The 16,401-nt window shown below is 43.9% G+C and overlaps 2 long non-coding RNA genes across 3 annotated transcripts; both read right to left on the bottom strand.

Moving 5' to 3' along the window:
• Positions 1-4,458: 4,458 nt before the first annotated feature.
• LOC144612887 (uncharacterized) lies at positions 4,459-8,623 on the bottom strand. The gene is made up of 4 exons (XR_013550004.2): positions 8,485-8,623; positions 6,875-7,029; positions 6,168-6,244; positions 4,459-4,579 (listed from the first exon to the last, which is right to left on the bottom strand). It is a non-coding gene; the product is annotated as an uncharacterized LOC144612887 (long non-coding RNA).
• A 918-nt stretch (positions 8,624-9,541) lies between these two features.
• Positions 9,542-15,881, bottom strand: LOC132675845 (uncharacterized). 2 transcript variants are annotated; one of them, XR_009608879.3, is made up of 5 exons: positions 15,780-15,881; positions 13,234-14,084; positions 12,942-13,119; positions 10,407-10,511; positions 9,542-9,703 (listed from the first exon to the last, which is right to left on the bottom strand). It is a non-coding gene; the product is annotated as an uncharacterized LOC132675845 (long non-coding RNA). The 2 variants fall into 2 exon arrangements; XR_009608878.3 differs by having other exon boundaries at positions 12,942-14,084.
• Between the last annotated feature and the right edge of the window lie 520 nt (positions 15,882-16,401).

The raw sequence follows: 16,401 nt of genomic DNA on the forward strand, positions 1-16,401 counted from the left end.
GCTGTCAGCACAGAGCCCGTCGCGGGGCTCAAACCCTCGAACTGCGAGATTATGACCTGAGCTGAAGTCAGACGCTCAATCGACTGAGCCAATCAGGCGCCCCTCATTTGTAATGCTTTAAGCAGCACTCCCAGAAATACAGAATGCAAATTGACACATAATGAATGAACCACAGGCAGTGGTGTTTACCACGAAAATACTTGGGTTGAATAAAAAATTGACACCCTTGAGAAAGAGATACAGGCTTCCAGCTATGGAATGAATACGTCATTGGGCTACAAGGTACAGCCTATGGAATATAGTCAATCCTGTAAGAAAGTGTTGCATGCTTTCACATGATAGCTACACTTGTCTAGGTATCTGGAGAGCATAATGTATACACACGGAATCACTATGATATATGCCTGAAACTAATACAACATGGTGTGTCTATTATATTTCAATAAAATTTGACAAAACTTTAAGTTTCTCCTTCACCATTAAAAAATTATTTCTAATTGAGAGCATATGAAATTCCATTTATACCACATTCTCTAATGTCACCATCTTGATGTTGAGAGCTTATTTTTCATGTTGTCAATAATGTGTTTGATGACACAAATGTGACAAGGTCAGAATGCATACCCAGAGGGAGCTACACATCTGTTATGAATATCCTGCCTCTATATTGGTAATATTTTCAATGAAAAATGCTTTCAGGGTGAAGATGGATGAAATAGTGCCCATCAGACTCATAGGTAGATAATTGTGCTTTCAAATAATAATTGCCATGTCTTCACAATCAGAGGAAGGCTGGGTGAGGACATAGGTTTCTCCTTTCATGTAAGAGAAAGCTGTGGTGTTTTAAACTGCTCACTTACAATCCAGAATCCAGAGATCAGCAGTAGATGTAAGAATAGCAATGCACCATCATGTTGCACATAACTCGGTCCAGAAGGAGAATACAGACCTTATTCTCAAAAGCTTTTGTTTGAGATCAATAATCCATCTTTTCAAGTTCCAGGCTGCAGGCTCTGGGGACAGCACAATGCCTGACGCCTGGTTTTGGAACATAGGGAAGGTCGTGCTCAAGCACGGGGGAATGGAGTAGGGACTGGGGACAGTGGGGGAGACAGATGATGGTTACCTCCCCATGGGGCACACTCTGGACTTTACCTGCTAATGACCTGCACACTCTGCCTCAAGCCATTTCTCTCCATGACCGATACTGAGACAGGGCCCCAACACACCAGGCAAAATGAGGGGCACCCATCTTCCCAGGGGCAATGGCCTGTACAGAGATTGCCCCCGTGAGGCTGGAGCCTTGCATTCAGGGAACTGTCATGCCCAGGGTTCCCACACTTTCTGCCTCCAACACTGAGAGTATCGTCACAGAGCCCCTCCTGCATGGCCCATCGCCCCCTCACACACTGTGACGAGCTCCATCCCTTCCTCTTTGACTCCTCTTTGTCTCTGCTTCTCTTTACTCCTGTCTCCCTCTGTTTCTTCCTCTCACTCTCTCGGACATGCCCAATTCCCCCATCACTGACTCAGTGTCTCTTTCTCTGCCTCTCCCCAGGCCCTCAGCCTTCTGCTCTGTGCAGCCCTGTCCAAGAAGCAGGGCACCACATATCCTGTGTCCCCCTCTCTCCTGTCATGTTTTAGCCCAGGCCCTGATCGCAGTGGATGAGAATCCTGTTTACAGAAGCTGCTCATGTTGACCTTTACTGCAGCATTGCTGTTCCAAGCCACTCCTGGGAAGCATGTGGACAGCCAGACCTTGACCCCTGGTGGCCCAGCAATGACTCCAAAGTTGATGGAAGGCTGCTTGCCTCCATAACCTGGGAGGAAGGAGGGCCCAGCAGGAGTCAGGGGCTCGAGGGCATTATGCATGGGCTTTGAGGACCTGGAAAGAGCCAGATGCTTACAACCAACCCCACTTTGGTGGTGAGGGAGCAAAGGGTATCATGTCATTGACCTCTGCCCTGCCCATCCCTCACTGAGAAAACAGTGGGAAGAGGGGCCTATGGGTGGCTCAGTCGGTTAAGTGCCTGACTTCGGCTCAGGTCGTGATCTCATGGGATGTGAGTTTGAGCCTCTTGTCGGGTTCTGGGCTGACAGCTCAGAGACTGAGACTGCTTTGGATTCTGTGTCTCCCTCTCTCTGTCTGCCCTTCTCTCACTTGTTTTCTCTCTCCCGCTCAAAAAATAAACACATTGCAAAAAAATTAAAAGAAAACACTGGGAGGAATACAAGACATCATAAGTGTCACCCCAAAAACTACTACCATAAGTCTACCTCAGCTCCCACCTGGATTGGTGCTACTGTGAGGTAGCTGGTAGGTGGGAAAAGTCCACAACATCTGGATTAATGCAGGGTTTCCTCACTGTTCTACCAGAGACACTGCTGACTCCTCATCCATTTCTTGCAATCAGGAATCAGCCACTTCGTGGGGACTGACAGCTGTCCTGCTGATCACCACACACCACTGTGACTAGCAGGCACCGTGTACTTGCGAGTACCTATTGAGGAGTGAACGCCACCATCACCAGATCTAGAGGAAGGTTGTGTCCACCACCCCAGAAGGAAACAGGGGACATGTGCAGTCAATACAATTCAAACAGTGACTTATCTTCTGCCCCTATTACTGTAGATTCTAACTGTTTGTGACTGTGTATACAGGAGTCACACTGTATACATCAAAATAGAATGACCGTTATGTCCTCCTGGAAGCAGATACTGACACAGACACAGAACTGTGATGGGTTTATCAGGGGAAACGAGCAAAGACAAAATAGAGGGGACAGGATTGGCCAGGGAAAGAATTCAGTCAAATATGTATATCAGACAACTTTTCTAAATATATTACTTGACCACAGCCCATTTGTCGCAGTTCAGGGTTCTCTTCAAACTTCAAATTCTCCTGTAAGTCAAAGAGATTTTGGGTTATTACAATGGGATCTTATATTGTTGAAGACAAAATGCATAGAGGACAACAGATCTGTGGCCTTGGATGAACACTTCATTGTGTGGCCACATCTGTGTGTCTACCTATAAGGGAAGAAGACTGTCTTTAAATCTTAGATATAGATTCCTGAATGTACACAGTATCACAGTTATCTTTTTCTTCTTTGTAAAATAGGACCTGAATTTTCATAGAAAAAACACTGGGGTCTTTGCTGTATCTTTTGAAATAGTGATTGCCAATCTCTCAGCCTCAGGCATTATACTCTCAGTTGCATGAAATTGAATGAACATCTGTAGATGATCTTCTGTGTGCATATACATTTATACCCTGAGAAGGGTGAGTGCTCACTCATCCCATACATTTTACAAATTCCTTATGTGCTTGTCACCTCTTCATCGTGCTGACCTCAGAAACCAACATTGTCCCTGTTTCTCAGATTACAAATCTCAGGCTCTGAGATGGCCCCACTGAGAGCTGGTGTTAGAGCTGAGCCAACAGGAACACAGGCAAAGCCTCAGGAAATTGTGAGGGAAGTTCTGGAGATGCAAACCCACAGGCAGGGTGGTGACAGCAGATGCAGGGGTGTGATGACCGGACTTCAGCAGGGGCGGCTCCTCCTCAACCCTGAATTCCCCAAGAATCTGACTCAGGCTGAAGGCCAAGGAAGCCGTTCAGTTGATCTACAACCTATCTTCGCACTTAGTCTCACTGAGACACACAAACTTAGGCAGACAAGCATTTCCTAAGACCAAGTTTAATTTACCAAATCTCCAGGACATTCTTTCATACATGTGCAGACCCTTCAGAAAACCAAAGGAAACAACAGACTTCTTTTTAGATTATGAACTGGGTGCACTGTGGTAACCTTGACATTCCAGAGATGATGACTGCATTGTACACTGTGCTTGAACCCGTGAAGCAGTTCTTTGCAGATATCCTCATGCTCCCTGCCCAGGCCATGGGCCCTGCCCTGAAAGGCCTCCAAATCCATCCTACTGACCCCAACACCCTCCCTTCTGCAACTCCTCAAACTCTGCTTGCCATCCACAACTTACTTTCTATTCCTGTGTGATTCAAGTTTCCCCCATTCCTTCCCTGCTGCTTCCATTATGGTGACCACAAGTTCTGTGTCATATAATGCATGTGCCCCATTTCACACAGGACACTTGAGGCACCTGAAGTTAGGGGTGCGTCTCATCTGTCACAGAACCCACAACATTGTGTCTGTAAAATACACACCAGTACTGCTGATACGTCTACCGTTGTGTAAAAATCCTCTTTCTTTTTGACAAGAGAAACCTATACCTCACCTCATTTCAGGGAAATGGCAAAGCCCATCGTACCTATGTCCTGAGAAACCTTGGATTTATATTACACTGTCCTCAGGCAGGTTTGCAGTTGAATTGCCAAGCCCTCACAACCATCTCTACGTCATTCCCACCAAGTCTTTCATGAAGAAGATGAATACGCTTTATCAGTCACTCATCCAGTTCAGGTCATCTTAGCAAATTGAGTACTTGGAGGAGCTGGAGGTGGCCCATGGCCCATGACTGGTGATGAAGGGTGATCCATGGGGTACAGCTTGCAAGGCAAACCTAGGAAAGGACCAGGCCCTCTTGCATACATAATGGCCTGCAGAACAGAAATGAAAGCTATGTTCAGAGGACAGAACCAAGTACCAACACTGGCAAAAAGTGGAAGCCTAAAGAACCAGTGCTCATCTCCTGCCAGCTTCCCCACCACCAGGTTCCAAGAGGGCAGCATCGGCATCAAAAGAACTCTACCCATACTTTGGGTTCTATTGAGAGCTTTGGGGGTGGGGAACAGAGGCTATGGGAAGGAACTAGGGTCTCCACATGTCTGCAAATGTAGGACAGCAAGGGCTCTTGTCCTAAAGGATTCATGGAGTGAATATAGAGTAAATTAATAAAATAGCATATTCCCGATATGAAGGCATCTAAGTCAAGGATCAACCACCACCCCTCAACCCCCTCTACCACAGAGACTGCTTATTTGTATGTGAAGAACTACAGAATGAGAAGGAATGACAATCCCAGTCTCCACACATGGAATCATAGCCCTTGTGGCTCAAAGATCTGCCTTTAAGCCCCTGCCTGTGCCCAATCTGCTTCTCTCCCAACAATGGGCTCTTCTCCTCTCTGGAAGTGCTATCCATGGGCACAGAGACACATGGGGTGATGGGGATACTGAGGTCATGCAGAGAACCTGGAAAGTCATGTTCTTAGAGAAACGTGTCACTTATACATGTTAGTTAGGCTTAGGTAATTTATTTTAATGCAATGGTACTTCTCAGTTGAAGTACAGTACAATTTTCATGGTAATTGTGTCCTCTGGAAAAATGAGCTGAAATTCTAAATAACAGAATTAACACAAACACACTTTTGTTTCTGCTGTACATTTCCATGTTTCACCTGTAACACTGACACAGGACACAAGAGAACATGCTCGTGTGAACACAAATGAAGGACACAGTGGGGAATTACGATGCAGGCAATTATGGACTTTCTCTCTTTGCCACTCATGTTCCAATGCACATTTTCTAGGACAAATATGTCACCTCTTATAGTTCAGAGTATTTATACCCAGGGCACATGTGAAGGGATTCCAGATAGCACATTTCCAAAAAAAAAAAAAAAAAAAAAAAAAAAAAAAGAGAGAGAGAGAAAGAAAGAAAGAAAAGGCTAAATGCTGATGGGTATGAAATTTACTTTGTCTAAGACCACTCTAAATGACACATACAAAAATAAAGTTGGAGTGAAGGTATTTTGCATTTTCATACCATAAGGATAACTGTGGATTTTCTGAACACGTTAATCCCCTAGACAGAAACAGAACAGGAAGTAACAGTAAGAGCAATGAGTCCACTTTGAGGAGGTGCAGGAAAAATGAGGCAGGCCAGAAGACTTCCAGGTGGAGTGTGGTGTCATCCTCCTTGGGTTATTTCCAGGAACATACTGGAAAAGCCCTCAGGTCCTCAGCCCTGACCATGTTTGGCTTCTAAACTTACCACAAGGAGTTGACGGGATGAAAATAGAGAAGCCCGTAGACACTTGGGTTAAGGTTGTGCATTTGGAAAATAAGAAAAATAAGCAGATATATTATACAACACACAAAACAGAGACAATGCCAGGAGAGAGTGCTGCACAGAAAAATAAGGGTTTCCACAAAAAGTTACAACTGCAAATGTCCACACACTTACCTTGTCCTTCTTGGTCCTTGTGGTAGAGTCAGTTTTGTTGTCAATCACGGGAGCAAAATCTGGATCTGCAAAAGACCCTAGAAGGGATGGAGGTTTATTTTGATTGGAGTAGATTGTGCAGAGACAAAAAAAAAAAAACAACAAAAAACAAAAAACTAAAAACAAAAACCATCACCTCATTCCTCAAACAACTTAAACTCTTTGGCCCAGTCACATCCCAAATCACATGCAGAGGGTATCCCACATGCTTCAGGTGATCCCAAGGTGAAGGGGAGAACCATCCCTTAAACTTTGATGAAGACCTGTTATAGCCCTGGTTCAGGTGCTTTCATGACTCATCAAACAACTGTGGATGAGTGAGGGCTCAACTGGATAGATATACGTTAGGCTGAGCCTCATGCCTCTACCGCCCAGCACATGGACTGTGTACAGCACACATCTGCTGAAGCGCCATGCCTGCTTTTCTGTATATGGCCCCATTCCATCTCCACAAGAGACATATGTACCAACACAGAGTGGGGGAAATGACACAGAGATGATATGTGGATCATGAGACACTCGAGGAATGTGGTAATGGCGGCAGACACATTTCTCTTGCATCATAATGCCCCATAGTAACACCTCTGCACCTTGTCCAAGACTCAACAACAACAAAAATCAGATGAATGTGCTTTGAAAGTCAACTCATACTGCTCACATCATCTTACCAAGTGGTGCAGGTGGAGGGGTTTAGGGTAGTCCCCAGGGCCACCAAGGTTCAGGAGATGGATGTGCCCAGGAGCCCGTAGGGTGGCCTCTAGGGTAGGTAGGGTGTGCAGAATCTTCCAGTTAACAGAGGAGGTCCCCATGGATCCACACTGTCCTGCAGAACAGAAGTGACAGCTACGTTCAGATGCCAGACAAGAGAACCAACACCCAAAGCAGCTGAAACCCAGAGAAGTATGGGTCAGCACCTGCCACCTTCTCTGCCACTAGGATCCAAGAGAGTAGCATCACTACCTGAAAACTCTATCCTCCCACTGGGTACCACCTACAGCCTAGGCAAATAAATGCAGGAGGCTAAACTACTGACACCACCTATCCCTGCCCATGTCTGAGAATGGAGAACAAAATGATCCCATCTTAGAGGATTAAAAGAAGTAAGTCCAAACAAATGAAGTAGCATATTCCAGACAGGCAGACATCTATGTCCAAGATCACCCTGCATCCCTCCACTACAGTGACTGTAGAAGCTCTGTTTTTAGCATCTTCAGAACACACACACACACACACACACACACACACACACACACACAATTGAGTGCAAATAAACAGCTCACTTTCTGCACAAAAAAAATCACAGCTACTACTGGGGAAAAGTTCTGCCTGTCGGCCCCTCACTTTGCCCCCTCTGTTCCCTCCCTGAGAAAGGGGTCTTCCCCATCTCTGGAAGTGCTGTCAAAGGCCTAAGAGGCCACTGGGGAGTTGGGGATCCCTGGAGTCTTGCAGGGGAACTGAGAAAGTGTTTGCTGTGACAAACACATTATTTACCAGTGTCTACTAAGCTCACATGTGTTTATCTGAATTCATAAGGAATTCTGATTTTGAGCACACTACGAAGACACAGAGTAATACATCATATGGGAAAAAAGAAGAAATTCATGTAACAGAATTAATGTGAACATGTTTTCATTTTGGTATCAATTCCCTGGAATGTGTCGTGAGTGATGGTATCAGCTCTAAAACGGATTGGAGACACAACAGAACCTGCTCGTGTAAACACAAGTGAAGGACCTTGTGTTCAAAACATTTTTACCCAAGGCACAGCTTGAAGGATTCCAAACAGCTCATTTACCAACAAAGATGTGAAGGTGGTGAGTTATGACAATGACCTTTGTCTAAGACCACTCTAAATTGTACAAGGCACACAATATAAAAATAGAGGGGCGTCTTTTCACATTTCCAATTAACAGATAGCTTTAACACTTAATCGCATGACCAGAAAAAGGGAAATAACAACAACACTGATCCCACAGAGAGGCGGTATGGTAGGAGTCAACAAGCCTAGAGACTTTAGTATGGAGCGCAGTGTTATCTTCCTGTGTTATTTCCAGAACACATGGGAAAAGCAATAGGGTCCTCAATCTCTAAGTTCCTTTGGCCACTAAATTTACCAGAAAAAAGGTGACAGGCTGAAAAGAGAGAAGCCTGTAGGCTCTTGGGTTAAGAATGTGCATTTGGCAAATAGAAACAGGCAGACATATCACACAACACAAAAAACAGGGAAAAGGCTGGAGAGCATGCTGTATCACAAATGAGGGTGTCCCGACAGACTTACAACTGAAAATGGCCCCAGCATTTTCCTGGTCTTTCTTGGCATTTTTGGTAGAGTGCTTGTTGTTGTGACTCATGGGAGTGACACCAGCTTCTGGATCGGCTAAAGGCTCCAGAAGGGACGGAAGTGTATTCTGATTTTAGTAGACTGTGCAGAATTCAAACAAACACCACATCTTGTGACATCTTAAACTCTTCCCCACACTCAGGACCATGAAGAAAGGCAGAGAGCAACCCACAAGCCTCAGGTGACCCCGACGATAAGGGGAAGATCCATCCCATCATCTTAATGAAGAAACCATAGGGCCCTGGTTCTTGTTCTTAATTAGTCAAATAACTTTCGACAGGTCAGCTCAAATAGAAATCTGGAAATCGTCACCAAAACAGCCATTTCTTAATATACATTAGGGGTAATAAATCACCATCTCATGATAGATAAGAATTAAAATGAGAATCTCAATTGGTGTATAACATCAATAAATCCTCAACAGAAGAGCATGGGTGTGTTTTGTCTGGCTCCAGGGGAATTGTTCAATCTTTCAGCTTATCTATAAGCTGCCTTCCACATGTCAGCAGGTATTATATAACTATTTCTGACTAGAAATGGACTTAGACTAATATTATAGTCAAGAGAAAAGATCTGACCCTGATCTTTGAGGGAGATTCCACAGGGCCCTGGTTCAGGTGTTTTCATAACTGATCAAGCAACTGTAAACAGCTCAGGTCTCAACTAGCTAGAAATAAATTTAGGGGCATGTCTCATCCCTCAGAGAGCCCAATACGTGGTCTCTGTAACAAGCTACATCCTAAAGGGTGCTATGTCTGTCAACCTGTATAAGGCCTGTTTCTTCTCTATAAGAGACACTTGCTGCTCAGCTGACCATGTGTAAATAACAGCCCATTTCATGCATGTCCCAAGAATGTTACAATGCCCTCAGTCAGGCTGACCTGAAAGCCCTGTGATGCCATCACTGCATCTTCCCCCAAAGACTCAACAAGAAAAAATAGATAAAATGTGTTTTACAAGTCAACTTCTACTATTCAGATCATTTTACCAAATGGTGGAGGTGGAGATGGAGATGGAGGGTGAGGTCCCAAAAGCCACCAGGATGGAGAATATGAGGGTGGCCCAGAGCTCATGAATGGTCATAAAGGGCAGCCCATGGGTACCTCATGGAGGGCACTTCTGGGAAAGAAGGAAATGCTCTGGCAGCCATGTTGACCTGCAGGAAAGATATTAAACTTTTGAGATATGTTAGGGTAAAAGGTGAGAAATCCAACACCAACACTAACATAGATGAACCACAATGAAGCAGGAACAGTGCCTGTCTCCTTCCCTTCCACCTGCTTTCAACAGGGCAGCATCAGTGCCGCAAAACTCCACCCTTCCCACTGGGTCCCACCTAGACCTTACAGGAGTTTGAGAAACCAAGACAGTAAGTTTCTGGCAGCATGCATGGTACTGGCTGTGTCTGCAAATGGAGGAAGGAAGTGGCCGGTCCTAGAGGATCAGATAGATAATTCCAGACTACTAAAGAATGTCTGTTCCACACACACAGGCATCTATTTCCAGGACTATTCTCCACCCAGCTCTTTACCACCTCAACAGCTCCATCTTGGCATATTAAGAGCAGATAGAAGGACAGGGAATTATGGTTTCATAGCATTCATTTAAATCTTTAGTCTGCCTCCAGTTAATTCTTATGAGTGGTTTCACCACGGAGACTCATGAGAGAACCTTCTACAGGCCTTTCATGCCCAAGCTCTGATTCTCAGAACTCTGCAAGGTAAGGATGGCCAGCCACACCCTGCTCTAAATGTAAGGAAACAGGCTCTAAGAGGAATGAAGGTAAAAGGCTTGCAAAAGGTGAAGCAGGAGTTGATACCAGCTCTGCCTGCAAGGTCCTGCTGGCAGCCTCTGCTTACCTGGCTCCCTCTCTGGACCTGCTGTCCGAAGCCACAAAGATCTCTGGGGAGATGACATCCCTAAAGGGGAATTGGGAAAAGTGTTTTCTGCAGGAACAGTGCCACCTACAGGAGTTAGTTAGGAAAAGTTATAGATAACATGTGAATTCACAGGTAATGTCGAATTTTTACATACACTGTGACACACAGACTAATTTTTTCCCAAGGAAAAATATTTTGGAATTTGAAATGACAGAATTAAAATGAATATGTTCTGATATCAAAATGGCAAAGACAGTTAAGGTATGAATAGAAGATGCCAGCTATAACAGCTACAGAGGCCATTAAAGAACCTGGTTACATGAACATGGCTTCAGCTCTTTTCCAGAAACTGGCACATCAGACCTGACTTTCACTCTCTGTTCCTTCAGTTCCAGTGTACATTTTCTACTGCAAATATGTCTTCCCTGAGAATTCATAATATTTTTACTAACTGAACACCTGCAATGACTCTGCAAAAGCACATTTCCCAAAAGAGATGGGAAAACTGATGAATTATGAAATTTAGAAAAAAATAACCTTCGAATAAGAGCATTCAAAATTGCTAAGCACCTCTCAGAAAGTTGGGCTTTTCATGTTTTTCAGTTAGTGAGAATTACAATCAATGTTCTAAACAGGTTGGCGACTAACTCTGGATAGAAAAGAAGTAAAAGAACAACAACACTACTGTTTCAGTTTTCAGGAACATTCCCATGAAAGGAGGTCTGGAAGAAGTGAGCCAGGCCAGGAGATGTAAGTGTGGAGTGAGATGTCATCCTCCTCATGATATTTCCACAAACACACAGTGACTTCCCTGTGGTCCTCAGCCTCTAAACACTTATGGCTGCTGGAGGCACCACCAAAGATGACCAACAAGCTAAGAACAGAGAGGCCCATAGGCTCTTGGGAAAGAGTTTTACTCTTTGTAAAGTAAATAACACCATAGATATATCTCAGAACACACAACCTAAAGACAAGACCAGGAGAAAGTCTGTATAAAGAGAAAAAGATTCCAGGGAGAGAGCTACAACTGAAAATGGTCACATCATTTCCCTTGACCTTCTCTGTATCCATAGTAGGGACAGAATTCTTGTTCCTCACAGAAGCTGCACAAGGTTCTGCATGTGATAGAGGCCAAAGAAGGGATGGAGGTTTATTCTGACTTGCATAGACTGGGTGGAAAAAAACAAAAAAAAAAACCTCTGTGCCTTCCTCCATCTTCCTACAATCAGGTCCCTTCACAGAAACAGAGGGTTTTCCACATGGCCCAGGTGGCTCCTTGGGACTCAGGGGAGCATTGAGGAAGGCACTAGAAGGCTTTGGTTGGATATTTGATAATCAACCAACTGTGGACAGGTCAGGGCTCAATTCATTGGAAATTAACATGAAGAGAAGGGTTTCCTAATACACATCATGGGAAATGACAATTTATCAGATTAAAAATGAAAATAAGAATGGTTTAGTCAGGATAATGTCAGTAAACATCAGCATGAACAGCACACTGTCCTTTTCTACAAGGCATGGGTGGGGTGTTTGAAGTGGTTTACTGTCTACATCGTCTGCCTTATGTATATGACAAGGGATTATGTGAGGATTCATGAACAGAAATTGCCTTGAAGAGACTAATACTATAGTAATGAGGTAGGGAAAGGTTAATTCCATGTGGAATGACTTGCAAAGTTTTAGAGTTACACTAATAAAATAACATTAGAGGAGTGAAATTTCACAAGGATTTACTTTACTAATGGAGTACTATAGTTCAGAATACAAAAAAAACCAAACATCTTTTAAAGAATAAAGGGACCTCCAAACAGAGGTAAATAAATGTCCACTTTCTTTACAGAAAGCGTATTTTCTATGGAGCATTTATCCAAAAGCCAATCAAGAAAGCTCATCAGGACATACAGCCTCCAATTCATGCTGTTGTTCACATTATTCATGTGAAACAAAAGAAACAGCCTTCAACATTGTCTCAAGGTGGAAGGGGGGCTGACCCACATCCGTTCTAGCACCCACTCTCCAGTTAACTGTAACTGGGAGGTTGTAGGGGGGCCCACAGTCATTGGAGGGGCGTGAGCTACACCACTCACAAGGGACAGACCCAAAGAGCCCTGCTGGCTGGCGCATCTGAGGGAAACAGTGTCCTGTCACCACTGTGAGACAACTTTGTCCTCTAGTAACCACCTGGGACTGTTTGCAGGAGACCAAACAATTACACCCACGGTAACAAGAAGCCGATTGTGCGGATGTTGCCACAGAAGTTAAACTACTGCATTTCACAATGTGCTCCATACCCCTCCATGGAGGGATCTCCCTGTCAGGTCCTCTTGCCATTGGTTTGTGCCTCCTGAATTCCTCTGGAAGCCTCTGTCTTTGGATGACTTCCAGTCTTGCAGATCGAGATGAATCAGTTTCACTAAGAGTTACCACACACCCAGGCCTCCACTGGACACCGAACAGTTTAGCCTTTTTAAAAAGTCACAGCACCCTTAAAATAAATATGTCAAAGTCCTGTACCTGCACTTCAAGTAGGCCACCTCCCTGCTCTGCTCCACCACCGCCCTCTCCAGATCACGAGCCCCGAGCCGGGAGAGAGAAACACATCCACGTTCAGCTGTGGCAGGATGTGCACAAGAAGAGGAGAGAAAAACATTCTTACCCAGTTGTCCTGAGTCGCCTTCTCACCAAGAGCCATCTGAAAGAGTCAACACATCAATAAAAACCCATGTGGAGAGATTCAGTGGCCCATTATGATCATCTGCATTAGATGCTGAAGCACTCAAGAACTACTGGGCAGAGTGCAGGCTACCTGGTGTCTGAAGGTGAGCTCTGACTGCTGCAGCTGTTCTTGTGTTTCTTTTACTCTTCTCCTGGGCATGAAATGGCTTTCATCAGATGAAGTACCATGTTGAGGGTGATGTTAATTGGCCCAGGTTCCCATTATAAGAACTGAGTTCTCATACACACGATCCAATCATATAAGACACATTTCACATGAGGAGGAGAGTACAGAAAGCTCAAAGCCATCGCTACATCATCTTGGATTTATTATTTAATGCCTGTGGGGCTCCACGTTGACACGGTCTCCTTACCTGTGGTGACAGTTCCCTAATTCTGCAATGAGGATCTTTCATTGTAAAGTTCAAATCTTCTTTTCCTTATATCTTCATCATTATTTCTCATGGTTACAACAAGTGGGTCTCTTAAATGGGATGGTCATACTTGTCAATGTGATTTGTCCTCCACCAAACTGCTTCCTGAGATTCCTAATCATATCCAGCACCTCCAGAAACATGTTCAGGAACCACATTTCCACATAGTCTGGCCATCACCAGGGATCAGGAAATCTTTAGTGCCTTAACTTGTTTAGATTAATATTTTTAACTTAACATCTGGAAAATGTCACATTTCTCCTGAAGTGTCTATATAAATAAATGTCTCCTGAATATTTGTATAGATTTGTGTGCTCCTTGGGTCTAAACACTGTACAAAGTTTCAAAGTAATACAATGGACATCGTGTGAGCTGCTGGTAGGAGCTGAATTCACTTGTAGATCCATAGCTCTTCTGCAGCTAATTTCAGTTTCTCCTCTGCGGCTAAGAGGAGAAGGGGAGCTGCTTCTCCCCTTCCACCTGCTCCCATTCTTTCAGTCCCAGCTTTCTAGAGGGGAAAGAAACATAGATTACCTGGTAGCCCATGTGAAAGTCTGCCTTTCTTCCCTCCCTGAAATCTGAAGGCAGGACTCAAATGTCCCCTCTCCCCTTGCCCATAAATGCACAGATCCACAAATACAACCAGGGGGAAGCATTGACGCACCCCATTAAGGGACTAAACAAACTCAAACTCCAGCATGCTGGCAAGTCTTTGGCAACTCTGAGTTTCTCTTCACAGCTTTCTATTCCTACTCATCAATACATCACATAAATATAAAAAGCCCACATGAGATGCACTAAGTGCCCTCCCAGTCTCAGACTTGTGCTTGTGATGGGGACGGCATAAGCGTATTTCTTTTCAATGTACAAAACCAAGCCTGGCCAACTCATCACAACTAAACACATAAGGATGACGCAAGGGTTCCTGACTTTCTCCCAAGAGCCCTGAACTTTCAATCAAGGCTCGGGCCATGACACTGCCATAGAGACATCTTTCTTGGACATGGTGTCATTAACACTGTACAATGACCTACTGGACATTTCTACACTTCACGAGGGAACTCCTGCCACCTGACTCAAAGACATCAGTTGAGAAGAATGCAAAATACACTGATGGAAAGAAAATGATGTGAATTGCCCACCTTCAGAGTATTGTCTCCTGGAAAAGGAATGAAGGGAAGGGAAAGAGGGAAAGGAAAGAAAACTGAGTTCACAGGTTTCAGTAATGCTGGCACCCCTGATCTCCTACCAGACATAAACTCCCATATCATCTGCAGCAAGATACCATCACAGTACACCTGAATTCTCCTCCCAATATTTCCTACCCAATGTCTAGAGTTCAACCAAAAATATACGTACATATGGCAGTCATGTTGCCACGATGGGGCTAAAAGGTAAAGGACAATGAAAATGAACCCTGAGGTTTCCACAAAGTGAAGGAAGGTGCAGATCACAGAAATCAAGGCAGAAGGGAGAAACACAATTCTTTACTGATTACTATGGTAAAAGTATGGTTGGTGTTAAATGTGCTCAAAGAAAGAAAATTATCCCCACTGTCTGACACATTCGTTCTTACAACAGTGTTTGTAACAATTAACTCCTGAAAGTCTTACTCTTCTGTGAGCTTCTCTCTTTGTCCACACATTCCAACACGAACGTCTACATTCTTCTTCAGCGTGTCCCATTTGGCGTCTTTTGCCCCTTTCCCACACCTAAGTGCATCACAGTTGTCCCCCAGTTCCCTTTTGCTGCCTATCAAGCATAAAACAGTTTACTGAGTGTGCACACCTGTTCCCACGAGTGTGGCCATGAGGGGGGAGAGGAGAAAGGACAAGATTCCCAAGGCAGGAAGCCACTTTTTACCTTCCCGGAGCAAACTCACTCTACCAAGTGTGGTTTTCTCCCCCCAGTGCAACACCTTTTCCACGTTACATTTATTAGACGTCAAGACTCTCTGCATCGAATCCTTGATGCGTGCAGTATCTCCTGACTTTAAGACAGATTTGAGGAAGGTGGAATGACTATAGAAGAATGTACAGTATAGCGAATGTACTTACCAATACTAAAATGTACACTTAAATGTTTATGATGGGAAAGATTCTAATGCATGTATTTTACCACAGTTAAAGAAGAGAAACTTAAAAAGAAAGTAATGATGTTCAGTTCTCTGATTTATATAACATTTGATAGTAAATTTTGTTACCTGATTCTTTTGGATCTTAAGCTGAGCATTTTCTTTCTGCAGAGGCTGTTCTTCAGACTTTGATTTCACTTCGCTGGTATGAACTTCATTAAGGGAGAAGTGAACCTGAGAAAAACATTCTCTCTAGTGACTTCTTCCCAAGAAGAAGATCACTCAGTAGATAACATATAAATCGAATATTCTAAGACATAAAAGATTTGTTTTTCTTTAAAGCTAAAGTGTACAGTGGAAATCCTGCAGGAAATAGAGGGAATTTACTTCTGAAACTTCTGAAGTGTTTACTAAAATAGCACTTTTCAAGTTCTTTGTAGATTTTTCCTTTCCCTGATTTGCAAGTAAGATAGAAACAAAACGTGTACTAGGCTTTCCAAACAAACACTGGACAACGTGTCACAAAGAAGCATTGTCAATAGAACACACCCCATAGTCAGTCCCTGTATCATTAAAAACAGTCGATCCAGTTTGGGCCAAAGAGAAAAGCCAGACACATAAAGAAATGAAGGATGAAGATAACGGTGGAAGGTGTAAATGTTTCAGAGCAACTATCTTGGTTTCCAGACAATGGAACTGTGACTGGATGACAATGAAAAAGTGAAAACAGTGTAAAATCTTTCAAGCCAAA

The sequence above is a fragment of the Panthera onca genome, chromosome D1, assembly GCF_046562875.1.
Source record: "Panthera onca isolate mPanOnc1 chromosome D1, mPanOnc1 haplotype 2, whole genome shotgun sequence".
NCBI lineage: Eukaryota > Metazoa > Chordata > Mammalia > Carnivora > Felidae > Panthera > Panthera onca.